This window comes from Piliocolobus tephrosceles, chromosome 1, assembly GCF_002776525.5.
Source record: "Piliocolobus tephrosceles isolate RC106 chromosome 1, ASM277652v3, whole genome shotgun sequence".
In the NCBI taxonomy this organism is placed as follows: Eukaryota; Metazoa; Chordata; class Mammalia; order Primates; family Cercopithecidae; genus Piliocolobus; species Piliocolobus tephrosceles.
Genome location: NC_045434.1, coordinates 122,153,665 through 122,179,696, shown reverse-complemented (window position 1 = coordinate 122,179,696; position 26,032 = coordinate 122,153,665). Strand labels below are relative to the sequence as shown.

At 35.6% G+C, this 26,032-nt stretch overlaps 1 long non-coding RNA gene across 1 annotated transcript in view; it reads right to left on the bottom strand.

Annotated features, from left to right (window-relative positions):
- The window catches only part of LOC111555181, a 15,773-nt gene extending 4,220 nt beyond the window's left edge, over positions 1–11,553 (bottom strand). Inside the window, exons 1-2 of the long non-coding RNA XR_002735444.1 lie at positions 11,494–11,553; positions 3,778–3,901 (exon numbers count right to left, since the gene is read on the bottom strand). This is a non-coding gene — a long non-coding RNA (uncharacterized LOC111555181). The remainder of the gene's footprint in view (positions 1–3,777; positions 3,902–11,493) is intronic.
- Between the last annotated feature and the right edge of the window lie 14,479 nt (positions 11,554–26,032).

The following is a 26,032-nucleotide window of genomic DNA, read 5'->3' as shown; positions in this document are numbered from 1 at the left end:
GCCCGGCTAGTTTTTTGTATTTTTTAGTAGAGACGGGGTTTCACAGTGTTAGCCAGGATGGTCTCGATCTCCTGACCTCGTGATCCTCCCGTCTCGGCCTCCCAAAGTGCTGGGATTACAGGCTTGAGCCACCGCGCCCGGCCTGACCCCACCTTTAACTTCAGGATTGTTACATCATCAGAAACCAAGCCTAGACTCAGCAATGAGGACTTTAAGAAATTCCTGAGCAATATTTGGATGTGACACTCATTCCAGGCCTGACCTCAACCTCTCATAAGATGCACATTCATAATTGTATCTGGATATTTTTCTTCTGCTCACTCAAATTGTACAGTCTGGCTTTTGAAACCAGATGGGTTTAAGTTTTTTCAGTGAGGAAATTGTAATATCTGACTTCTTGCCTATAAAGTGGAGATAAAATATTTACTTGCAGAGTTGTTATGAGCATTCACTGAGATGATAAATGTGAATGGGTCCAGCACAGGGTCTAACACATGGTAAGTGCTAAGCCTGCTGCTTTTTAAAATTCCCATACTACAATTCTTGAGTTTCTTTTTCTGCTTTCAGTCTGATGTCTTATTTGTTGACATTATCAATAGCTTATCTCAAAAATTAGAATTTTAGTTTTTTAAATTTTACTTCTAAAATTTATTTTTAATTTTAATTAAGCATATATTCTTCTGGACATGCACTCTAATACAATAGCCACTAGACACATGTGGTTATTTAAATATAAATTTTAATTACTTATTTTAAACAATGCTTAAAAATTCGGTGCCTCTATTGTACTAGCCAGATTTCCAGTGCCCAGTGGCCATGTGTGGCCAGTGGCTATTATATTGGATAAAACAAATATAGAATATTGTCATCATGGCAAAAGTTCTGTTTGACAGCTCTGGAAGAGACAAAATCTAAGGAATTTGCTAATATATGCTATTACTTTTCTCTGAAGTATTTAGTTACCTTTTCCTTAATGTATTAACAAATGAGACAGGAAGTTGTAGCCAGAGCAATCAGGCAAGAGAGAGAAATAAAAGGCATTCAATAGGAAAAGAAAAAGTCAACTATCTCTCTTCATTGATGGTATGATTCTATATCTAGAAAACCCCAAAGATTCTGCCAAAAGGCTACTCGAACTGGTAAATTATATTAGTACAATTCAGAGTACAAAAATCTATGTAACATATCTATACACCAATAATGTTCAGGTGGAAAGTCAAATCAAAACCATGATCACATTTACAATAACTACAAAGAAAATGAAATACTTAGGAATACAGCTAACCAAGGAAGTGAAATATCTCTATAATGAGAACTACAAAGCACTGCTGAAAGAAATCAGAGATGATACAAATAAATGGAAAAGCATTCCACGCTCATAGATTGAAAAAAATCAATGTCATTAAAATGGTAATACTGCACAAAACAACACTGGAGAGAGATTTAGTGATTTAACACTATTCTTATCAAATTGCCAATGTCATTCCTGATAGAATTAGAAAAAACTACTCTAAAATCCATATGAAACCAAAAAAAAAGCCCCAATAGCCAGAGTAATCCTAAGCAAAATGTACAAAGCCAGAGGCATCACACTGCTTGACTTCAAACTATATTATAATGATATAATAACCAGAATAGCATGGTATTGGTACAAAAACAGGCACGTAAACCAATGGAACACAATAGAAAACTTAGAAATAAAGCCATACACTCACAACCATCCGATCTTTAGTGAGGCAAACAAAAACAAGCAATGGAAAAAGTCCTCCTTATTCAATAGTGATGAAATAACTGGCTATTCATGCGTAGAAGAATGAAACTGGACCTTTACCTTTTACTATATACAAAAATTAACTACAGATGGTTAAAGATTTAAGTGTAAGACATCAAACTATAAAAATCCTAGAAGAAAACCTAGGAAATACCCTTCTGAACATCAGTCTTGGCAAATAACTTTTGGTTAAGTTACCAAAAGCAATAGCAATACAAACAAAAATTGACAAGTAGAATCCAATTAAACTTATGAGATTCTGAACAGCAAAATAAACTATCAATAGAGTAAACAGACAGCCTACAGAATGGGAAAAAATATTTGCAAACTATGCGTCCAACAACAGTCTAATATCCAGAATCTATAGGAACTTAAACAAAAACAAATAACCCCATTTTTCAAAAATGGGTGAAGGACATGAACAGACACTTCTCAAAAGAAGACATACAAGTGGCCAACAAACATATGAAAAAAATGCTCATTATCACTAATCATCAGAGAAGTGTAAATCAAAACCACAATGAGCTACCATCTCCTACCAGTCAAAATATCTATTATCAAAAAGTCAAAAACAACAGATGCTAGTGAGCTTGTGGAGAAAAAGGGAATGTTTATACCATTGGTGGGATTGTAAATTAGTTCAGCCATTGTGGAAAGCAGTTTAGAGATTTCTCAAAGAACTTAAAACAGAGCTACCATTCGACCCAGCAATCTCATTACTGAGATATACCCAAAGGAAAACAGATCATTATGCCAAAAAGACACATGCACTCATATGTTCATCAATGCACTATTTACAATAGCAAAGACCTAGAATCAACATAGGTGTCCAACAATCGTGGATTGGATAAAGACAATGTGGTACATGTACACCATGGAATACTATGCAGCCATAAAAAGGAACAAAATCATGTCCTTTGCAGCACCATGGATGGAGCTAAAGGTTATAACTCTAAGCGAACTAATGCAGGAACAGAAAACCAAATACTACATGTTCTCACTTACAAATGAGAGCTAAACATCGAGCGCGTATGAACATAAACATGGGAATAACAAACACGATGGACTACTAAAGAGGGGAGAGACAGAGGGAGGCATGGGTTGAAAAACTACCTATTGGGTACTATGCTCACTACTTGAGTGCAATATACCCACATAACAAACTTGCACATGTACCCCTTGTATCTAAAATAAAAGTTGAATTTTTAAAAATGAGACAGATGGCCCAGAGGCCATCTGCTTCTACAACTCAGGTTTTTAAACTAAAAATTGTTCATACTTCCTGTGGTCATATGAAAAACAAAATTTTCAGTTTTCAATCTTCTATTCTCAGTTTAGGAAACCAGTGTATAAGAGGAATTAACTTGGGACTTAACTGACCTTTAGAAATGTAAATCATATTAAATGTCCTTGGAAGATTTTCAAATATTTTCCCTCAAAAATTTAAGAGTGAGCTAAATCTTCCCAAAGATTGAGTCTCAGAACAGTGCCAGTGTCTAATACTTTAGGTACAATTTAATAGAATCCATATTGACTCAGAATAAATCTTTGTTCCAAACTCTTTAAATTATGTGATTCTTTGATACTTTGAAGTGAAGCAGACTAGACAAAGCACTCACAGGTTTCCCAACTTTACTGCTGGTATCTTTCTGTTGCTACCTCCAAAAGGTCATGTTTTGACCTTCAAAAAAACTTTCCCTTTTACTTCTCTGGGAACCCTTTCTCCAGAGCAGTCACCAGTTTAGAGTGCAAATCTACCCCATTTAATGGAGGAGATGGTATGGCATGAAATATAATATTTGCCATTATTCACTATTAGTTCATTCAATCAGCAAATATTATTGAGTACCTAATATGTTCCAGACCCTTGGCTAAATGCTGGGTATATGGTGATAAACAAAATAAACGTGACCCTTCTTCTGTGGTGCTTGTGGATGAATATAATAGCTCAGTTTGACTTAGATGAATAAAATTATATGACATTTTAAGTTGTTTTATTTTCTTACCTTCAGACTAACTGATTTTTTCTTCTGTAGCCATGTTCAGAGGAAGGAACACTGTTCTACAAGCATCTCCATATTCAAGTCAAGATTACATTCTCCAAAGACACCCAATCCTGGTCTTACTCAACTAGCCACCAATTTGGGCTAAGTCACCAAGATGGCAAATATCTCATAAACCAAATTACTTGGTGTAGGTATCTGAATTATTCTGAGAAGCTGTACTGAGAAGGGCACTGAGGCTACATTTAAGTGAGACTGGAGAAAGTGTTATGGTCTACTAGCAATATCTTTCCATGAGCTCAAGAAATTAGAGTATGACAAATATGCTCAGTTATTTGCATTACTTGGGAGAAAACTCGGAGGTGATGTGGAGAGGTGTAATTCCAGATTAGGAAAGCAGGCAAGGGCCAAGACATAGAAGCATGGAAAAGTATGACTTGTTCCTCAAAAGGCAAGTGGTCCAGGTGAATGGAAGGCAGGGTGGGTGGAGATATGAGAAAAGGGCCAGCAAGGATGTGTAGGCCCAGACTATGGATGACCTTGAATGCCCGGCATCAAGTTCAGATGATTTGTCTGTGAAATTCTCATGTGGTTACCAAACTTTGGTGATTCCCAATCTGAATCAGTCACATTCTTTCTGCTACTGGTTTTTCTATAATAAAAAGCTCTCTTTCTCCTTTAAAATTCCTTCTAACCAAGGCATCTGTTCACACATACATTATCTCATTATCATTAAAGTTAACATTCTTAAAATTCACCTCTAAATTGGATGGACTCTATATTTACGGAGAACTAAATTTCAGAATAACCAATAAAACAAGGTCAGTTATGTAATTAGATTGCTGACATAAAGTCTTACCCAAGCTGTTTATGAGAACTATGTTAGGATAGATACTTATAGCTCAGCATGTGCTTTTCTTACTCAAGGTAAAGATGAATATGTATTTAGTGCACAAAGGATAGAATAATAAAACGGTACGATAAAATCCTGTTCTCTCCAAATGTTTAATTTCTAGTTTCTGTGACATAAATACCTAAATATTCCCTGAATGATTATGCAAAAATAAAATCTCTTTTCCCCCCAACATATCTATGTATGTGTGTGTACATGTGTGTATGTGTGTGTAGGCTAAAGATAAGACAGTAGAAACTAGCTATGAAATCACCAGTGAACAATTTACTGCAATGTCTAGCATATCATTCTTATAACTGTAAAATTACTTAATGTACTGAAGTGTTAAGTTATATAATGCCTACAATTTATATAGTAGAGGTCTGTTCATCTTTTAAAACGCATACACTGTATGAAGAGGATAATAGTACTTATAGATTTCAAATTGAAAGGCAAATGAAAAAAGAGATTCATGGAAAAAATAATGGCTCAAATTTATTCTGTCAAAGAATATTCTCAGGATACAGAATGCAGTCGAAAGAACTCAATATTTGTCTATCTCTGCCCCCTTGTGGTGGTATGTGCCTCTCAGGTAAGGTAAGCAAATTTTTGCGGAAGGAAATCAAACACTTCAGGTTTGAAAACAGACATAAGAAAGAGTAAAAATAGAAGTAAATTATTATATTTAACATGGAACAGAATAATTTTACTTCCATCGGTGTGTATACTTAATATAATATCTGTGGTTAAATTTTAAGAGCTACTGGACCAGAATAGTTATAAATGTGAAATGCTAAATTCGCCTGAGACAGAAACAAATAGCGAAATTATGGTTAACTTTTATTTTAGATCTTTGAAGTATTGTAATGGTAATTACATAGAGGTACATTTTACCCAGAAACTATGTAGGATTATATGATATATGTCATTCAGCCACAATGATGAATGTGTACTCAAGACCTTCTATATGATGGACACTTGATTAGATCTCAGGGAAAAAAAGTCAATACAGTCCTTGACCTCATGGATTCTATGCTTTATGAAGAGAAGAAGACAAGCTACAGATAATCACAATAAAAAATTACAATCTCAAGGTAATGTGTGAAGGAAGAGAATATGGTTCTCTTATATATAACTAATAATATATTTATTATTCTATTAATAATAATAAATAAATATTAATATATTTATTAGAGCTAGTAAAAGAAACAGATCTAGCATGGGAGGCTAAAAGGAAGGCAAGAGTGAGAGAGGCTGTGAATATAAGGGGCAGGGAGTATATGGGAATTGTCTGTAATTTCTGCTCAATTATGCTGTGAACCTAACGCTGCCTTAAAAAATAAAGTCTATTTTTAATAAAGGAAGAAAAGCAAGAGGGAAAAAGAGGCACAGCATGCTGGGATAGGCAGGAGAAGGGATGCACTAGAAGGTATACAAACAAAGCTCTGGGCCAAACAGTGGCAGAGCACATTCCAGGGCCTTACAGTCAGTCAGTGCCTGACTTACAGTCAGTGCCTGGAGCCCAGAGAGGGAGAAAGGTGTCCCAAGAACATGGAAAGGTGTTCAGAAGCCAAAGCTTGCACAACCATCTAGGTCATATAATGAATTTAGGTCTTTGGGAGTAATAGGGAGCTATTGAAAGGTTTCAAAGAGTAGGGCATATAATCTGTATTTTAGAAATATATTTTAAATATCTTAAAATAAAATCTTAAATGAGGATAAAAGAAGACCAAAGAATATACTACTTTAATTAAATGTCTGATACGGTTTGGCTCTGTGTCCCCACTCAAATCTCATTTTGTAGCTCCCATGATTCCCACGTGTTGTGGGAGGTACCCAGTGGGAGATGATCCAATCATGGGAGTGTGTGTTTCCTGTGCTGTTCTCATGATAGTGACTAGGTCTCACGAGATCTGATGGTTTTAAAAATGGGAGTTTTCCCACACAAGCTCTCTCTTTTTGCCTGTTGCCATCCATGTAAGATGTAAGTTGCTCCTTCTTCCCTTCTGCCATGATTGTGAGGCTTCCCCAACCACATGGAACTGTGAGTTCTCTATTAAAATTCTTTTCTTTGTAAATTGCCCAGTCTTGGGTATGTCTTCATCAGCAGCGTGAAAACGGACTAATACAATGTCCACTCATACATGTAGTGAATGCTTACTAGGTGACAGCCTTTGTTCTAAGCTTTTAAGTTTAAAAATGTAATGTTCACAATTCCAAAATGTAGACAATAGACTATTATAGGAGTTTCAACAAAAGATAATGAATGGTACCTTGGACTAGAACCAGGGTAATGGAAATGAATGGACATTTGAAAAACATCTAGAATAACTAGTGATGGGTTGATTCCTTATTTCTGGCTTATGCTACTGGATGGATGGTGGCCATATCCTAAAAAGAGAATCCTATGACTCACACCTGTATTCCCAGAACTTGAGAGGCCAAGATGGGTGGATCATTTGAGGTCAGGAGTTTCAGACCAGCCTGACCAATATGGTGAAATCCCATCTCTACTAAAAATAGAAAAATTAGCCGGGCATGTTTGCAGGTGCCTGTAGTCCCAGCTACTCAGGAGGCTGAGGCAGGAGAATCTCTTGAACTCAGAGGTAGAGGTTGCAATGAGCTGAGATTGTAGCAATGTACTCCAGCCTGGGCAATAAAGCGAGACTCTGTCAAAAAAAAAAAAATTCTAAAGAAGAACAAGTTTGAAGAGTTGGGATGGCAGGGACCAGAAGAGAAGAATATACCTACATTCAGTCTTGGAAACACTGAATTTGAGGAATTTCTGAGACACCTAAGAGCAGATATGGGCCAGGTCTAGGAGGGAAGAAAAGGTCAAGCCAGAGCAGCTTAAGAAACCTCAGTTATGAAAGAATAAATGACTATCACTTAAGAATACTGCTGATCATCTCAGAGGGAAGAGAAACTTCAATTTCACAGAAGAAGTTATGGAAATTGGAGAAGTTGGGATTTTGGGAAATTTGCTGGTGGCAAATAAGCAGGGAAAAATCACTAAAAATCAGTTCACTACGTGGCTTATTTCCTGAAAACCAATCCATCAAACATAGTGACTTAACAAAAATAATCTTAAAAATTTTAAGAGAAATATTTTGATTTGATGACTGAATATAAAACAGTACATATGTCATAAGTAAAATTTTAAGTTTCACGTGGAAATTACTCATTTATATTGATTTTTATTCCTCTTAAAATGTCATTTTTTATTGAGTCAACCTTTTGGCATTCATCTGTTTTCATTTACAGTATTTTTAATCTATTTATGTTTTATCCATTTTTTGTATCTTTTTCATTTGGTCCATTGTGGTCATTTTTTTTCTTTTTGTGTGTGTGTGCTTTCATAGAGAATCATTTGCAAATTACTACCAACCAAGTCAAGATACCTTAATTGTTCCTTGATAGAAAACACATTTTTAGTTTCATGTGAGATGTGATGGTTTAAGCTAATTCTGATTCTTTTGAATGAATTTAAATTTCAATTCTAAATTTTATTTAATTTAAAATTTTTCTTTCATTAAATTTTAATTTAAAATTCTGATTTATTTTAGTGCCTGCGAATTTAAATTTAAAGTTCAATCTCCTAATTAAAGTTTAATTTAATCTTAAACTATAAATACTAGAGATATAAAAGGAAAGCTGGTTTGCTTTGAGGAAGTGGCAGAAGACTAAGGAAACACATAAAGTTTACCAAAATAGAAAATGACATTCAGAGATAACTGAAACTATATCTGAGGTAGATAAGAAGTCCCATTACATATAAAATAACCCCCTCAAAGAAAAAAAAGCTGAAAAACAGCTTTTGCTTTGAGAAATTTGAAAAATCAAAACTGATTCTTTAGCATTTACAGATTTTTTTTGCCAGGTTCTCAGGTTGGGTTTAACCTTAAAAAGTTAATATCCAGAAAATCATATTTCATCATTGGGGACCAAATTTAAACATCCTAATCACTTTAACTATTACAACTATTTGGGATAAACTGATAAATTTGGTGAATCTGATCATTTGGCGAATGACCATTCAGTGAACTGGTTCTTTAGCAGATATATTTTTAAATTAGGAAGGATCCAATTCACTGTCACAAAAACAGCCTTTCCTTTCTCAAGGCTGCCACAGTCTAGAAGGGGAGATTAACAGGCACAGACTTAGAAACTTTTTATAAATATTAAGAAATGAGCCAAGTGCAGGGCACTCTATAGTAGCATAGGAGGGAGGGTAGGTGAGCAGCCAGCTTGACCTCAGGAAACTTCCCAAGATTCACACTGGTAATGGCAATATAGCTGATTATTGAAAGAGTTTTCCAACCAGAAAAGAAAGAAAAAGACAACATCATTTCTCAAAGCATGAAAGGGCATGCTATTTTCTGAGAATGGCAAATCATATTGCATCAGCTTCTGATGCACAGAAGGCATGAATAATGGCAACTGGTAGTAAATGATGATTTTTAAAAAAGCCTATCACGTACATTTAGGAAGTATATTTAGGAAATAAAATTTTGCATTAATTAACAAGACTTAGAACTTGACTGCATTTAGGGGATGAATGAAAAAGCAGATCCCAAGATGATGTGCAATTTCTAATTTGGACAAATAGACAAATTCCTGAGACAGAGGAGTTCACAGGAAGAAATGTTAGAAGGAAAGATTTTAGAGGGAGAAATTATAAGTACAGTTTTATATATGTTAAATGTGAGGTGCTTATGTGGGATCTAAATTCAGAATCTCAACTTGAAATTGATGAAATGAATATGGAATTCAAAAGAGAAGTGTAGATGAGATTTTCAAAAGACTAGGAATGAGTAGCATATATAGCAATTGAAACTGTAGGAGTAAAAGATATTATAAGCATAATATTTAATGTTTAAAAAAAAAAATTTTAGGGATAGAACCCTGAGGGACACTAGCACTCAAGGAACTGTCAGAAGAAAGAGTCCCCAAAGTTAGACTGAGAGAGTGGCTAGAAAAGTAGTGTGGCATGTAATGAACTCTCCTCTAGTGTTTTGAGGAAGAGAGAGTGGTACAGAACTAAATATATCAGAAAGGTTGAATGATAATCCAAACCAGGAAGCCTCCAGTGGATGTATTACTAGAAAATAGAGGCATTTCATTGGAGTGGTGAGAGCAGAGGGCTTGAAGAGTGAAGGTCAGGAAGTTAAGACAGAAAGTGAAGGTAATGAAGAAGGAAGTCAAGTTTCACGGAATCGTTTTTCTCAAGATTGTAGGGATTTGTTCACGTTTAAATGCAGATAAAAAGTGAAAATAGAATGAGAGAGTTTAAAGATCTACTTGCTTTTTGAGCAAACTGCTTAATTTTTCTCCTCCCAATTCTTTAATCTGAAATATGGGGATGTGAAACAATGTCTACATCATGAGATCTAATTGTATAATCCATGCAGAGTTTTGCATATTACCTGGTATATGCTAATTACTTAATAAATACTGGCTAATATTAAATAGCAGAAAGAATAGTATTGAAACAGGAGAAAGGGAAGAGAATGTGGATTTGGATCCACATCTGTGTGTACATTCAGCATTGGGAGATGTACAGAGTTTCAATCTCATAACCACTATCTCTCTGTCAAAAAAGAGGGGTAGTGGATTCAGAAGTTTCTGAAGGGAATTAAAAGGATTATATTTGGTAGTGGATTCAGAAGTTTCTGAAGGGAATTAAAAGGATTGTATTTCTCATATCTACATGAAGAAGGAAGGAAGGGAATAGACTAAAATTTATCATGTCTCTTTTATGAGTCATGCATTAAAATAAGTGCTTTGTTTATATTATCTCATTTAGTTCTCAAAGTAAGGTAGTTATTATTCCCATTTCACAGATACACAAACTGAGGTTTCTGTATCAAAATATTCTGTGGTAACAATAGACTCAAACAATGACTCAACATGGAATAAGTTTATTGCTTGCTCTTCAAACAATCTAGTAGAGTAATAGGGCTCCTTCTCCATAGTCACTGAAAAACTCAAGTCAATAAAATGCTCTGCCACTTTCAACAATATGGCTTCCAAGCTTGGCACAGTCTTCTCCAGCCAGGTGGAAACTAGGAAGGGTTTTCTTTTTCTTTTTTCTTTTTTTTTTTTTTTAATCTTCGTTGTTGTATTTGGCTTGTTTATTTGTTTGTTCATTGACCAGAAAAATGATATGGGCCAGACATGGAAGAAATACTCATAAGTTCTGTTCATATTCTCCAACTAGAAATTAGCCACATGCTACAGGTAACAGTCTCTGCCAGTTTGTTTATTTGTTTGAGGAAGCTTGAGAGCAGGGAAGAAGATTATGAGTTTATTTTAGAAACATTGCATTAAAGTTTATATGTTCAAGTGGAATATTACCTATAGAGGTACAGCTTAAGAGAGAACCTCAATGGAGTTTTGAAGAGAACCCTGAGGTGTAAAGCAAATAAGACCATCAAGCATTGAAATAAATAAGGTTGCCAAAAAAGATATTATAGTAGCTATAGGATTGCAATATTTCCACAGACAGCACTAAGAGAATCCCTACCTATTACCTAAAAAGCTAGTAAGGATAAAATGGGAAAATAGGCCTCGAAATTGCTAAGCAAATACACTAAATTACCATTCCAAAAACTACAGTAAAGAAAGAAGAAGTAAGAATGAGTAATAATTGATAATACCGTGTGGTTTTCTTCAATCTTCTTTTATTTTCTATCAGTAAAAGCACTTGCTATGCAACTAAATGCCACTAGTAAATGAGACAATATTGCTCAAACTTATGTGGGCTATTGAGTAACCAAAAAAATATTATTGGTGCTGCTGGCAACAAGCTGATAATCTATACTTACTTTTTCTATTGTGTGTGAATCATTTTTCTGATATATGTTCATGTCATATCTCTGTTAACTCTGTAAGCAAAAATGCAAAGCAAGTTAACAAACATTCCAACAAACAAAACTCATAGCCTTAATGGGAATAATGCACAACCCAACAAAATCATACAATTCTTGTAGAACAAACTCTTCCATGAATATCTAATATAGTAAAAAGAGCAAAAGACCTAGATTCTTGCTCTAGCCATGTAAATATCTGAATAATTTGAGGAAAGTCACTTTTCCTTGAAGGGTTTCACTTCTTCCATCAGTAAAATGACCCAAGTTTGAACTAGATTAGATTCAATTTACCAAACATTTATTGAACATCTATTGTTAAACTCTGTGCCATGTACTGGGGGTATAGAAATACTTATGATACAATCCCTGTGTTAAGCTTTTCAACAAAAGTTATTTCTTTCCTGGGCACATGGATAACTAACTAAACTTTCTTTTTTTTTTTTTTTTTTTTTTTTTGAGGAGACAAAATAAACTTTATTTCATACATGTTGAATAGAAGCTTTGGTTTCTTTAATCTTTCATTGTCATTCATGACACTACTAATTTTGAAAAGATACTGGAAAAACTGGATATTCACATTCTGAAGAATTAAACTAGACACTTATCTCTCATCATATACAAAAATCAACTCAAAGTAGATTAAATACTTAAATATGACTTAAAACCATAAAATTATTAGAAGAAAATATAGAAAAACACCTTACTGTCAAAAGATAAAACCCTATCATTAGTTCTGCTCAATGAAATGTGAATAGCATATGTCTGTGTCAGTCCACACTGAAGCAGTAGAAACCCCTACTCAATTTCTACTTCTTCTGCCATGGAAATATGATAACAGTCCTTGTATTGAGTTTGAAGTTGCCTAGAAGTTGCCTAGTTGCCTCAAGTTTGAAGTTGCCTAGATCCCTGAGTCACTGAACGGACCAGCAAACAGCTGTCCTTGAGAGTTGCCCAGATCTGCGGCAGATTCTTGCATGAGTGAGATGTAAACTTTTTGTCTGATAACTAGCATTAACTGCAATAGAGTCTATCATATCTTGACAAAAGAGGCTAGTTAGAAGGTAGACATATGCAACGTGGTATGCATTTCACTATGGGAAAAATAAAGTGCTTTTGACAGAGAAAATGAAAAGTAATTCATTATTTCTAAAGATATCAGGGAAGCTATCATAAATTAAGAATGAGTGTGGCAGTTTAATGAAGGAACTGGAATATAACATTGAGACACAAGAAAGACCGTCAAGGATAGAACCTTGGGGAATAGTAACATCTAAGATTTAGATAGAGACAAGCTAATAAAGAAAACTGAGAAGAGAAGACAAAGGAGCAGAAAGAAAACCAGAAAGAAATGGTATTCTGGAAACCCAGAAAAGAAAGGAAAACATTCCAAGAGGAGTCAGAAATTGTCTGTAATGTCAATTGTAGGGAAGTCATGATCTGAAAAGAGGCCACTGGATTCAAAATTATGAAAACTTTAAAGATGATATGCAGACTATAGTGATTGGGAGACAAAAGGTGGAAAAATATGCTTATAGTAAACACACAGTAGCATTTATCAAAGTGTGTTTTGGAAAACATTTACTGCACAAAATTCTCCCCCAAAAGATGGAGGGAGTTGACTGCTGAATACATTTGAGACATGCTGCTGCATACCATGTACCTATAAGGGGATTCTGAAAATCCATTTGTGATTTCTCACCTTGGGAGATAAGAAAAGGAAAAACAAAAAGTATTATTTTCTTACAAACTCACAACATCAAGTCAAGAAAACAAAGTAAACTCCTGGGACTGCTCCACAAGTGTTGACCAATAAAGTTTAGTTTCTAATAGCACTAAATTTTGTTTCACTAAGAAAAAAAAAATCCCTTGAATGGGGACAAGTTAGGCTAAATTTTTTAATTAGATATGTCTTGAAAATAAAAGAATCCATAAAGTGTGTTTTCCCTTCTCACATAGCACATTTGTGGTTTGCTAGCCTGAGCACAATTACAAGCTTCAGCCGATTTTTGCAACATTCCTTTTCTCTAATTTGTAAAATGGGGATAAGAATAATACAGATTTCAAAGAGTTGTCTTGAGGAGTCAGTGAGATAAAACATGAAAGCACTTAGAATATTGCCTGACATATAGAGAATGCTCAATAAATATTAACTATGACCATTATTAAACTTTTCATATCTCCTTCAGCATCAAGCTGGCACACAGCAGAACTCAAACCATCTGGGCCCCCGATGAAGTGTTGTTATTGACCCTTGGCAGTCAATGTAACATTCATGCATAATTTACACACTAATAATCAAGAGTTGGCAGAGGAACTATTACATTTGGTTACTTCAATTTCAAGTGGAGATATCTGAACTTGAGAACTGTTAATCTAGCCATGATTTTTACAGAACTATCCTTGTGGGATTTGATCATTTAATCCACCTAATTGCATGAAAATAGAATAATTTAATGCATATTCCAATTGGGGTTCACACCTAAACAAACACACATGTTCCTAAATGAGTGTGCAATGAGTCTGTGGTTTTCTGTCATTACTCCAACCATTGCATTAAATTGTTAAGAAACCTATTTTTTGAAAGGAAACTGTAGGAAAATAGCCATTTTCTTAATTAAAGAGCAATTCTTTAAATCTTACTGTGATTTTAAAACTTTAACATAAAGTCTTCTGCTCTGAGGAAAATTATACAGTTAGGCTGCCAAAGAATTCCCTCCCCAAGAATTTACACCATGTGATCATGTGGGCTGTGAGCATTCTGAAAGTTTTCCCCTCAGATCTCCCAGACAGAGCACTGCCTCTTCCTCCTACACAGTTTGGGGTTTGGATTATTTTTTTTTTCCAAAAAAAAGACATGAGAATTTAACTCATTTTTACTTTTAATGTCAGACTCATTCTGAGGCTATATACAGAATCCAGCATCAGCACAGAAAAAGTCATTTGAGTTTCCTCTTCCTCATATTGAAATAAAAAATAAATATCTAAAATTATCCGTAACACATAGTTTTAAATTGAGTAGATGTAAAACGCTTGCTCTGAGAGCAGCACTGAATTCCCCTCAGAATGTCTTTAGAAGTGGGTTTTTATATGTCTGCCATCTGAGTTTTTTATATCCACATCCTTAGAAGGCATTTCATGCATTACCCAGTCTGTCCAGCAAGAAGTCCACATTAGCTTGTGGTAACTGTACTACCATGAGGAGAGCAATCAGCATTACCTCATTGCTATCTTCTGCCTCTTCCGAATTCACAGACTCTTCATCCATCTTCTGGCAGCTTCAAAGACAAAAATTAGGCAAACTATCTACCTCTATTTCAATAATTCTACCACACATCTTTGTTTGCCAGGATACAAGAGGGTATTTTAGAAGAGAAACATTGTGACAATCCAGTACCCTGTTGTCATTTTGTAATGTTTTCATATTTCCGTGGCATTCTTCCACCTGGCCACACCAGACATAGTTAACTAAGCTTCTTTTGTACTAACTTCATAGACACAAAACCAGTTACTATAAAGAGTAGAGTAAGATCAATCATGTGCATCTGAATTTTCCCATCACTGCCTTCACTCTGCCAATCCTCACTATTCTTCTTCTCCTTAAGTATAACTTACTCAGGGAAACTTTCTCTCTACCCTCCTTCCTCTCCCAACACACACCTGTCTAGATCAGGTCCTCTATACCACACTCTGAGAAACACCCTAAGTTTTCTTTTTCTTTGTGGCATTTGAAATGATTGTAATTTTAGGGTGATCTGTATAATTGTTTTTTAGTGTTTCTCTCTCCTCCTAGACTGTTTACATGTCCATGGTTACTGCTCCATAAGTGTTTGTTGCATGAATGAATCCTTTGGGTAACATCTTTTATTAAAGAAACAAGTCTGATGAGATTATAGTCATGTTCAGATTTCTGTTATCAAACTGAGGCACAATGAGGAAGAAACAGAAATAGGCCATTATCACTTTGGCATTTAGAAAAGCATTTAATCCAAGCACAATTCATTTCATGAGCCTGGCGCTTTAAAATTTTAAATATAGCAAATAAACATACAATGATATTACCTTATCCTTGGGAACAATATTTTCCCCTGTTATAGTTTTCTATAACCGACACAACATCAAAATGTGGTATCTGCATTTTCAGCAAATCATTTAATATACAAAGTACCATTGCAAAATAGCCTATTGAGGAAGATAAAAATTTACTACCATCTTCATTTGGCCTCCCTGACCAATCTCCTCTAATGGCTACTCTGTGTTATATTCCCCACGTTCTCTGCTGTTTATGTCTTTCCTGCTGCCTCTTTCGCTGCTTGGCTTCCCCTCTGCTTCATGCATTTTATCACTGGCATGCAATCCACTGAAGGATGTTCCCACAGAGATTTTCCACTCCGTGGAGGAGTCAGAGATTCACCATTAACCCCAAACTGGCCTACTGGCATTTACAGAACTGTCCAATAATGTCCCTCCTTGCCTCTCATCAGCTGGTGTATGCTTGGAAAACACAAGCAATTATGATATTGTCCTGAGGTAAACATAATTAGGAATCAAATCATTAGAGAAAAAAAAAATCCACAATAATGCTTTTTAAGCCAAATATAAATGATTTATTAAAAACAATCTCTATTCATTTGCCAGACTGATTTCCAGAACTGAAAATCTCATGTAATGTTTCTATCCTTACCTAAAATGGTACTTAAAAGGTTATTTGAAATGTTATTTGTGATTACTAACTCTTATGGTCTTGCAGAAATCAAAATACCACATACAAATATAGGCAAGGGTAACAAGGCAGCTGTAAATGTTTTTACTCTAAACAGATTCTTGAAAGTTCTTTTTACTGAAAAAAAAAAAAACACATGCAAATGACTTCTGCTAGAAAATATTAATAAATCTGCATGCAAAATTTGATTCAGGAAATATTAGGTGTGTGGTATGTATGGAACTGGTAAAATGCAGAGATAAATAAATCCTCAACCTCTCTGTCCCAAAGTATCTTCATCTGCAAAATGGTAATAACAATAGTACTTATCTCAAGTATGTGTTGTAAGCATTAAATGAGTTAACATATATGAACACTTAGGGATGGGCCTGGCACCTAGTAAGTGTTTAGGAATGTTAGCTGTAATTTTTATTATTTACAATAATGAAGAAGTTTTAGCCTGGCATGTGAGACTTAAATGTAAACATAAAAATATGGACCCCACTGTGGTTGTTCCAGACGTTTTTAGTATTTTTTAAACCTCATTTGCCTTGAAAATGCATCTATATGAGTAGCACCTCCACCATAAGTCTGATCAACATTGGACGTCTCAGAGACTTGAAACCAAACCAATAAAATAAGGGCTAATAGTACCTCTTCATTCCCTCCACTCATTTCCAGAGAAAGCCGGGAAGATAGTTCTTTCGGTAGGAGACCAAGTTTCCAGCCCAATCTAATGCCTGGATCCCTTCTTGAATATTCTAAAGTGAACCTGAAAGACATCAGATAAACCCTAAAATATAATTTGTTTGTTTCTTTTGGTTGTGTGTGTGTTTCTTTTGAAATCTATAAAATGGGGATAATTAAACAAAATGACAATATATAATAATATATAATGCTGTGAGCCAGACCTCGCTACAAGCAATTTCCATATATTAACTCATTTAATTCTCACTATAACCAATTATTGTTCTCAATTTACAAATGAAGAAGCTAAGGCACACAGTAGCTGGTCATATAGATGCATCTTGTCCAACATCACACAATTCATTAGCCAGGATTTGAAGCTAGTAATACTCTTAACCACAATATTATACTGGTCCCTACTCCATCCCTTCAGCACTTACATTATAAATTATGCCTATACCAAAATTTCTTATATGTCAAGACCAAAAGCTCCAGGAGCTCCTTAGAGGAGCACAAAGAACATTGGCTTTGTTCTGTTTAACAAAGTCTAACTATGTAGTTCCTATAACTAGGGTCACCATACATCTAATTCTGCCTGGGACCATCCAGGTTTGTACCTGTTTCCCCAGTGAAAATTATAAATAGCACCCCCTTTCACCTTCAACAGTAATGTAAATCATATGTCTGATCTTTAACTTAATAGTTCTGAATGTGAGAAATGAGTTTGTACGTGTGTGTATGTGTATGTTGCCACCTGAGAGTTTGAATTATTTACCGTTAAAATGCTTTGCTACTTTTTCTTGCACAGATTTCTACCTTTAAAATAAACTCAGAATATTCACTCATCTCAGTAGTCACCTAGCAAAAGAGTTGAGGGGGTATAAAGGAGTAACAGGCCTTTACACCTATGACACAAAGTATTGGTAATAATTCTGACTAGAACTCAGCTTATTCTCCCATTGTCCTGCTTAGTTCATGAACTATTGTTGAAGTTGTTTTGTAAAATGCATTTGAATGTATCTTTGACAAACATACTGTTAGTCACTTTTCATTTTTACGTAATCTCTAAATTGATATATTCACTTGCTTGATCATTAAAAGAGGAGCATCCTATTTTTCATGGGGTTTCCTTGAGGTTTCATTGAGGTTTCAAACTTTCATGCATTTTTTAGGGTATGTGTAAAGTAACAGATTGTTTTCCCTGCTACACTTTCACCATTTCTTGTCCTGGTTCAGTTGTCTTTGATGCTTCTTTGTTTTATGAAGTTAGCTTGTCTTCTGTCAATCCAAGAAAATAAAAAAGAAGTAGAAGAAAGAAAAGAAACAATTACATCACCTTTATATGCCTTCTGGATACCTTCCTTCCACTTACTTACCATTTTTTTAAAAATGGAGTGATTCTCTTGATACTGATTATAAGTAAATATCTGACTGGAATGCCCTTTGCGCCTTCTCCCTCTGGTGAAATATTATCTAGCGTTCCAAGTCCACATTAAATATCTTCTCTTCTGTGAACCCTCTAGACAGAATCAATTGATACACCATCTGTGATGCTGCAGTCTTCTTTATCCTGAATTATGATTTTACCCTCATCTGTCACTTCCCTCATTTGTGAGCTCAATCACAAAGCAAGAATTTGTTTTTATATTCCTCCCTTGGGTCTAACACAAGGTCTGGTATATATGTACTTAATGAATGTTTGATGAATTAATAGCATTTTATAGTACACAAAGTTATTTCAAACCTATTAGCTCATCCTATCTCTATAGCAATTTTATGAAGTATAAGATTATATTGTTTAGACTCATGAAATATAACATTATGAACACCGCCATTTCATAGATGGAAAACCTGAGAAATCCCAGAAGGTAAAGGATATATGGGAAGAGGGGTATAAACCACTGTATAGGTTCCTAACTCATTAGATTTATTCAAACAATACATAATTTAGTCTTCAAGGGCAATAACGATCATTTTGATTTGAGAAAACTATTTTATTTGACAGTCTTTTCTAGAGTCCAGAGAAGCTTCTGGAAATTGTTTCTGGTTTTTCTTTAAAGCTACCATGAGCTTTGCTGTGAAAACTTCATCTGACACAAAATGTGTATGACACAGACTGAACTTTCAAAATTGCACAAGTCGAAAAAGATAGGCCTTGAAATTACATTTCTTGAGTAGGTTTTCCATTACTTTTAGAATGGCCTCCAGGGTAAACCTGCCTCCACAGAGTAGACCTTAGCCAATCTTTATCATGGTGGCCCACCAGGAAATTTCCATGTGGCAACAGGCCACAGCTAAAGTAACATGGATAGGACTGCTCTCAAACCACTGAAACACTGCCTAAGTGTCCTTTTGTGTAGTCCAGACCCTTTCACCCTAAATTATCTGCTTATTTTTTTTCTAAGGAGGTCAGACTGCAGGAAAAATTCATTAACATAAAATATCATTTACATTTAACCTCTGAACAAGGAAAGTGATTTGAATTTACATATATATATATATGTACTACTAACATCATTTTTAGTTCATGAACATAAAATTAATTAAATATATGGGCAAAAGAAACAAGATCAGCAAACTGAATCTAAATTGCAATGTGCCATAGTAAGAAAAGTTCAAAACTCAGACGAGCCAGGGGTGCCTGTTCTTTTAATCAGTATTGATTAAGTACCTGTTATAGAGTACGCACTGTGTTCCATATCAGAGATTCAGTACTAGGTGAAACAGATAATGTCCCTGATCTCACAAAACTTTTAGTCTCATGGGAAGGTCAGATTTTGAACATGTAATTACAACGAAGTACAAATGCTAAGGTTCATTTATACTTCATTTAAGGGAGGCCTGGGGAAAGGATTCTTTAGCTGATACTGAGGGATAAATAGGTGAGTTAGGCAAAGGGAAAGAAGAAAGATAGGGAAATGAAGAGTTTTTCAGATAGAAAGAGAAAAGGAAACCAATGAGAATTCACTATGGTATGCTCCCTTCCGCCTTGGTGAGAATTAAACTAGCAATTTGAGTAACCAAGAGAAATTAAGAATGTAATAGGGAGCGAGTCAAAGGCCAGAGAGGTAGACAGAATACAAATCGTGGGGTAGCATATTAATCACGTTAAAGGGTTAGGACTTTATTCTCAGAGCAGTGATATGCCAGTGAAGTTTTAAGCAGGGTGGTTACATGATGGACCATCCATTGACTGCTGTGTGAAAAAATGGATTGGACAGGGCAAGACTGGTGGTAAGGAAACCAACAATGCTAGGTTATTACAGAGGCCTAGCATAATAGACTACAAAAATGGTCATAAAATATTTCTATTCCTCTACTGACACCCTTTGGCAGTGCGTTGCCACAGTGACTCAGTGCCCCTGGCTGGCATTAAGAAATATAGCACAAAGGCTTGAAGTGTACTCATACACTGTTTACTCTTACCACACTTGAAATCCTGAGACCACCATGTGAATTAGCCCAAGCTAACCTGCTGAAGGATGAGAAACCACATGCAAAAGAACTTAGGCACCCTAGCCAAAGCCATCCAGCCCTCAGCTGATAGCCTGCCCACCACTAGATAGACACGAGTGAGGTCATGGTAGATTATTAAGCCACCGGCCAACTCATTGGCAAATCATAGACATAAGAGAAAGTCCTGCAGAGATTAGCGGAGCTGGTCCAGACCCAAAGAACTGCCTGGCTGATGCACAGAATTATGAGTTAAGCAAAATGATTTCCATTTTAAGTCATTAGTTTATGGGGAGATTTGTGTTGTGCAGCAAAGGCTAATCGATGTGCTTGGTAAGAGATGATGCTGGCCTGAACTAGCAGGTTAGCAGTGAGGTTTGACAGAAGGACACAGAACTAGGTGCTTCAATCCAAAAAACCATTATTTTTGAATTGAACCAATAGATTGTTGGTAAGACCTACTTGCTGAGTTCAGGGATAGAGGAGGAGAGAAATACGTGGGAGGAAGACAGTAAGTACAATTGAGAATATGTAGAACTTGAAGTATCTGAGAAACATCTAAGCAAAGATGTCAAACAGGTCATCAGATCAATGGCTGGAAGACACACAAGAAAAACCCAGGCTGTGGAATAGATATGAGATTTGTTGGTGTAGACATCATGTAATTGAAGCCACAGATAAACTTCCCTAAGCAAAGAGACTGAAAAGCCCAAAAGTTCCTGATTATTATTATATATGCAATTGTGGACAAGCTACTCAACATTTCTGAGTTTGTTTTACACCTATAAAATGGTGTAATGTTAGTTGACTTACTGAGGCTGTAATAAAGATTAAAATATATATATTTTGTTTCAGTCATTTGATGAATAGTAGAGGACTAAAATACCAATTATCTTCCCTATCACTTACAGTCAAGTTGCACAAAAATATTTTAGAGTTGTCTTCATTTCCTGCTTTCTATTCTTGATACTTGTGGATTAGTGATGGATTTTAATGATGAGCAATAAGAATGCTAGATTCTTCATTCTCCTTTTGAAATATTAAACAATTTTTCTTAAATTGCATGCATCAGAATTGTCTGTGGTAATTATTTAAAATGCAAATTCCTTTGCTCCACTTTAGACCTTCTGAACCAGAAATTCTGGAATCTGCATTTTTAGTAAGCTCCCAAGGTTCTTGTTACACACACATTCTAAAAGTACATAACCCAAGCTCTTCCCTGCATCTCCCTAATAATAATATAAAAACAAACAGAAGTTGTTGAAATGTACTTGGTATGCTATGAAACTCCCCGACAAATGGTCCCACATGAACCACCTTTCCTCAGCTCTTCTGCCGTATTAACTCTATCCCCACCCTGACCACGTAAAACTCTGCTAATCTTCCTCCTGCCTGTGAATTTGGCTGGCCTTCCGGGAAATGGAAATCTTTGGCCTCCTCCTGAACTGCCCTGATAACCATTTCATTATACTTCCAGAATGGGGTTTGACCCATTCCAAGATCCCAAAGCATTCCTGTCACAGCACACTTGATCTCTTCCTGTTGAAATTCTGCCTCATCATTTAGGCAGCTCTGCATGTTTTAATACACAGTCACATATATTACACGCCATCAGACTCATGAAATCAGTTGCTGATTAAAAATAAATATTGTCTCCCAGCTGCTAGGAAGGTTCAAACACTTGAAACTGATTGCAGAAAGAAAACAGGTCCAATATGTTCTGTTCTACAAAATGTCAATAGAGACAGTTATGCAGGCACAGCTGATACTTTCCTTTTGCACATATTACAGGGTAGAATAGATACAAGAATGGCATGAACAGAAATACATATTTCAAGAGAATAAAGGAAATGGTACATCTATGAGCTGAACCTCCACAGGTTGCTACCTGCCATGAACTTCTAAAGCTAAATTTATATAAAGAGGGAGGGCCCCAAAGATAAAGCTATCTACTCACAGGAGTACTTTCATAGGCATATGTTTTTAGGAATTCTCTTGCTCATAGCACGTGGGATCAAGAATATAGGGTCCATAAATACACTGTATCTGTCTTTCTGGGACCAATTTGCCTATTCTCAGCAGCTGGAGCAGAAGGGAGGCCATACACACCCATTCTAAGATAGCATTAAAGGCCTATGTTTAAAATACCTTTAAATCTGTCCAGTAACACCATGTGCCAGCTCACAGTCCCTTCCTGCCAGCATCTCAGCCCCCTTTTCTGTGGAGCTGCACAAGGGCCAGATCGCCACTGTCAGAAAGAAAGGAAAGATAATCCTTCTCTGAATTAATGAAAAAAGCTTTATCTACATGCTCCTTTGATGAGGTTGGGTTTTAGTATTTCTGCTGGTGCATTGTAAAGTATTTATTTTCAAATAATTTGTTACCAGCAGATTGTCGATGTTTCTGTTTGAATACTGCAGCCTGCATACACCCATGCTAAAGAACATCCTGTGTCCTTAACATACTTCAACCAGAGTAATCATCACAGGTGTGAAGTGGTGCTCACCCACAGAGCATTGTATACCTCCCCAATTTCCACCCTTGTCTGTACAATGTGTACAAAAATCTGTGGTGTTTAATAAAATGGGGGGAAGGTTCTTTCTAAAAGAAACCAATATACATGCATATTTTTCTCAATTAGAAGAAACTGCTCAAAGAAAGAGAAAGTGCCTCCAGGTACCAGTGGCTTGCTTTCACTCCACAGATGCTAATGTGATTTTCACTGCTGGCAAGTTTCATTGAGCACAAGTGCTGGTATCAGTTGATGCAGGGCACCTCAAGGAATCTACTGAAGGCCACAGTCTCAATCTCAGGAGAACTTTTAGAGGCCAGGTAAGAAAAAGGGAATTGCTTGTCAGTGCTTTCGATAATTCCTTTCTCCCTTATGCCTAACTAAATCTAATTGAACTCGAGTTTTCAGAAGTCTCTGATGGCTAAGGATCTCAAAAGCTAAGTATTAAAGAAAAAAAAATCATCCTCCAATCACAGTTAATTAAATTAAATTGAACTCATTAATTCAATTAATCCCTTCTCTGTTCAAGACACTGCTTGATGGATGATTGAAATACAGTATGTTTTGAAAGTTTTAAATAACATAGGAAATATGATGCTCTGAAAATGTAAGTAAACTTACATGAGATCAAGCAGCCAAGAAAACAAAATGATTCTGGACCCACTACCCTTATTACCATAATATAACATATTTAATATATAAATATATCAGATATATTTATATTTAACATAAATATATCATATAGACAAATTCTAGGCCAAAAATCTATAGATTTAATAAAATACTTGATGCTAATGTCAGAATTGAAGTTCTCTTTATTCTTATAAAGGAGTGGGTACACTTATAAATTGTCTAAGTGGAAAAAAATTCCTAAATTTTTGAACACCTTCAATCTCTATTTTTAACTAGAAACTGAAACTGTGCTATTTCTTCCCCAACTACATTTTAATGATTTTAGTACAACCTTGTTTTTGTCATTTCTTTATTTTATAGCTGTTACAACAATACAAATTTGAGCTTTATGAAGGAGGTATCCAAGAATCTACTGTGTAAAGCATGGAAAACAATTATTAGAACATAATTAATTTATTTTTTCCTTTCCCCTTCTTAGTCTCTGGGCATGGCTGCTTAACAACTACAACCACCACCGTGAAAAATGTGTCCTCTGACATATCTGAAGGTATCATCCTGAAAAGAAAAAGAAAGTGTTCTTTTTACCTGAACTCTTCAATTTTCTTATTCTGATCTCCCTATTTCTTTTTTTTGTTGTTTTTGTTTTTGTTTAGACAGAGTTTCGCTCTTGCCACCCAGGCTGGAGTGCAGTGGTGTGATCTCGGCTCACTGCAACCTCTACCTTCCGGGTTCAAGTGATTCTCCTGCCTCAGCCTCGAGTAGCTGGGATTACAGGTGCTGACCACCACTCCCGGCTAATTTTGGTTTTTTGGGGTTTTCTTGTATTTTTAGTAAAGACAGGGTTTCATCATGTTGGCCAGACTGGTCTCGAATTCCCACATTTTTAAATCAACCTGCAGGACCAGCATACAGAAAGGACTGCAAATGCTAAAGGTACAGTTGTAGTGAAGGGCCATTCCTAACTCCCAGAGAATGGCGGGAATTCATTTACCTAAGAGGTAATACAACAAGAAACAAGATTAGGATCTGTCCATTTTATCACAGGATCATTCAAGCAGTTTCTGAAGTTAGGTCTCCTGGTCTCTACATAAAATCTATTTCCCACAACCACAATTCCTTTTAAATGTGTACAAAATGCCCTGACAATAAATAAAAGCCCAGCTGCTCTGAGCTGACACTTCCACCCATGGGACGTGGTCAGACTTAGGTAATAACACTCTGGCTGACAGTCTGTCAAAGGATCATTTATTTTCACTCTCTGCACAAAAAGAGAAAGAGCTTATGAACCTATGAAACATACCAATGTGTATATTAAAATAAAATTTTCTCCATTGGAAGTTTGACTTTTGATGCAATATAAAGGTCCCAAATCAAAATAAAGCAGGTGCAAGGAATTTGAAAACATCAACAATCCAAGGGCTAGAAATGTGAAATGGTTCGATAAAATGCAAATATCTATATTTTATTCACCAAGTGAAAAATATTTTTGAGTCACTACAGAAAATGGAAGAGGGACAAACCTACCTAACAGATTAATAGACAATTCTAGCTAACATATTAAGTCCGAGACTTTAAGAAGTAACTCAAATTACCTTCAGTTATAAGTGATATAAAATGAAAAGTCACAATTTAGTTCTAGGAAGCAGATGGGAAAAAATTCAGCCAATTTCTCAGTGTAGGAGAGAGAGCTACTTGGTGACGCTTTAAGTGAAGAGCAGAGTGAAGAAATCTGTGCAGACTTCAGAGTTAGAAATTGGAAAAAATGTCTTTCACCTGTTAAAATTTGATAGAGTGACCAAAAAAATTACTGGTATTATATCACAGGAAGGAAGGATGCTTCTTCACTCCCTACACACACTCACAAAATCAGAGCTTTTTTTTTTTTTTCTTCTTTTGGCCACTGCTAAGGAGACAGTTAAGCATTCTGTCTTGTTGTTGAAGGCCAAAAATGTTGCTAGGGTATGGGTGGAGGTAGAACTACTTTGAAAAAAAAAATCCCCACTAATATCTCTATGTTGAAATATCTAGACAATTGATCTCATTGAAATGCCTATGACAGCCAAGTCAGTAATAATAAAATAACAATAATAAAAAGCAATAAAACATTATTTAAATTATTATTATTAATTATTTTCACAAGATCTAGACCCTTCAGAAGTATCTTATAGGACCAGACACAGAGTGATGGTAACTTTGATGATGGCCAGATACAGATAGAGGCAGGGATTGCTTTGTTTTTCCTGGACTGTGTAAAATCCCAAGGTTCTGAAATAACCTAAGAGATAGAGCAGACTTTATGAAAAATGAGTGATACTGAACTTCATCCTGTGTAAATGAGAGCTAGAATAAGCTTCCAGGAGGGCAGGAACTTGTCTGCCGTCTTTTCTAAGAATATCTGCAGAATTGAGCACACATCTGACATACAGAAGTCATACAATAACTATTTGTGGAATAAATAAATTAACCAGATTTAATTTCATTTAGAAGAAAATGTTTGCTATTTCTTACAT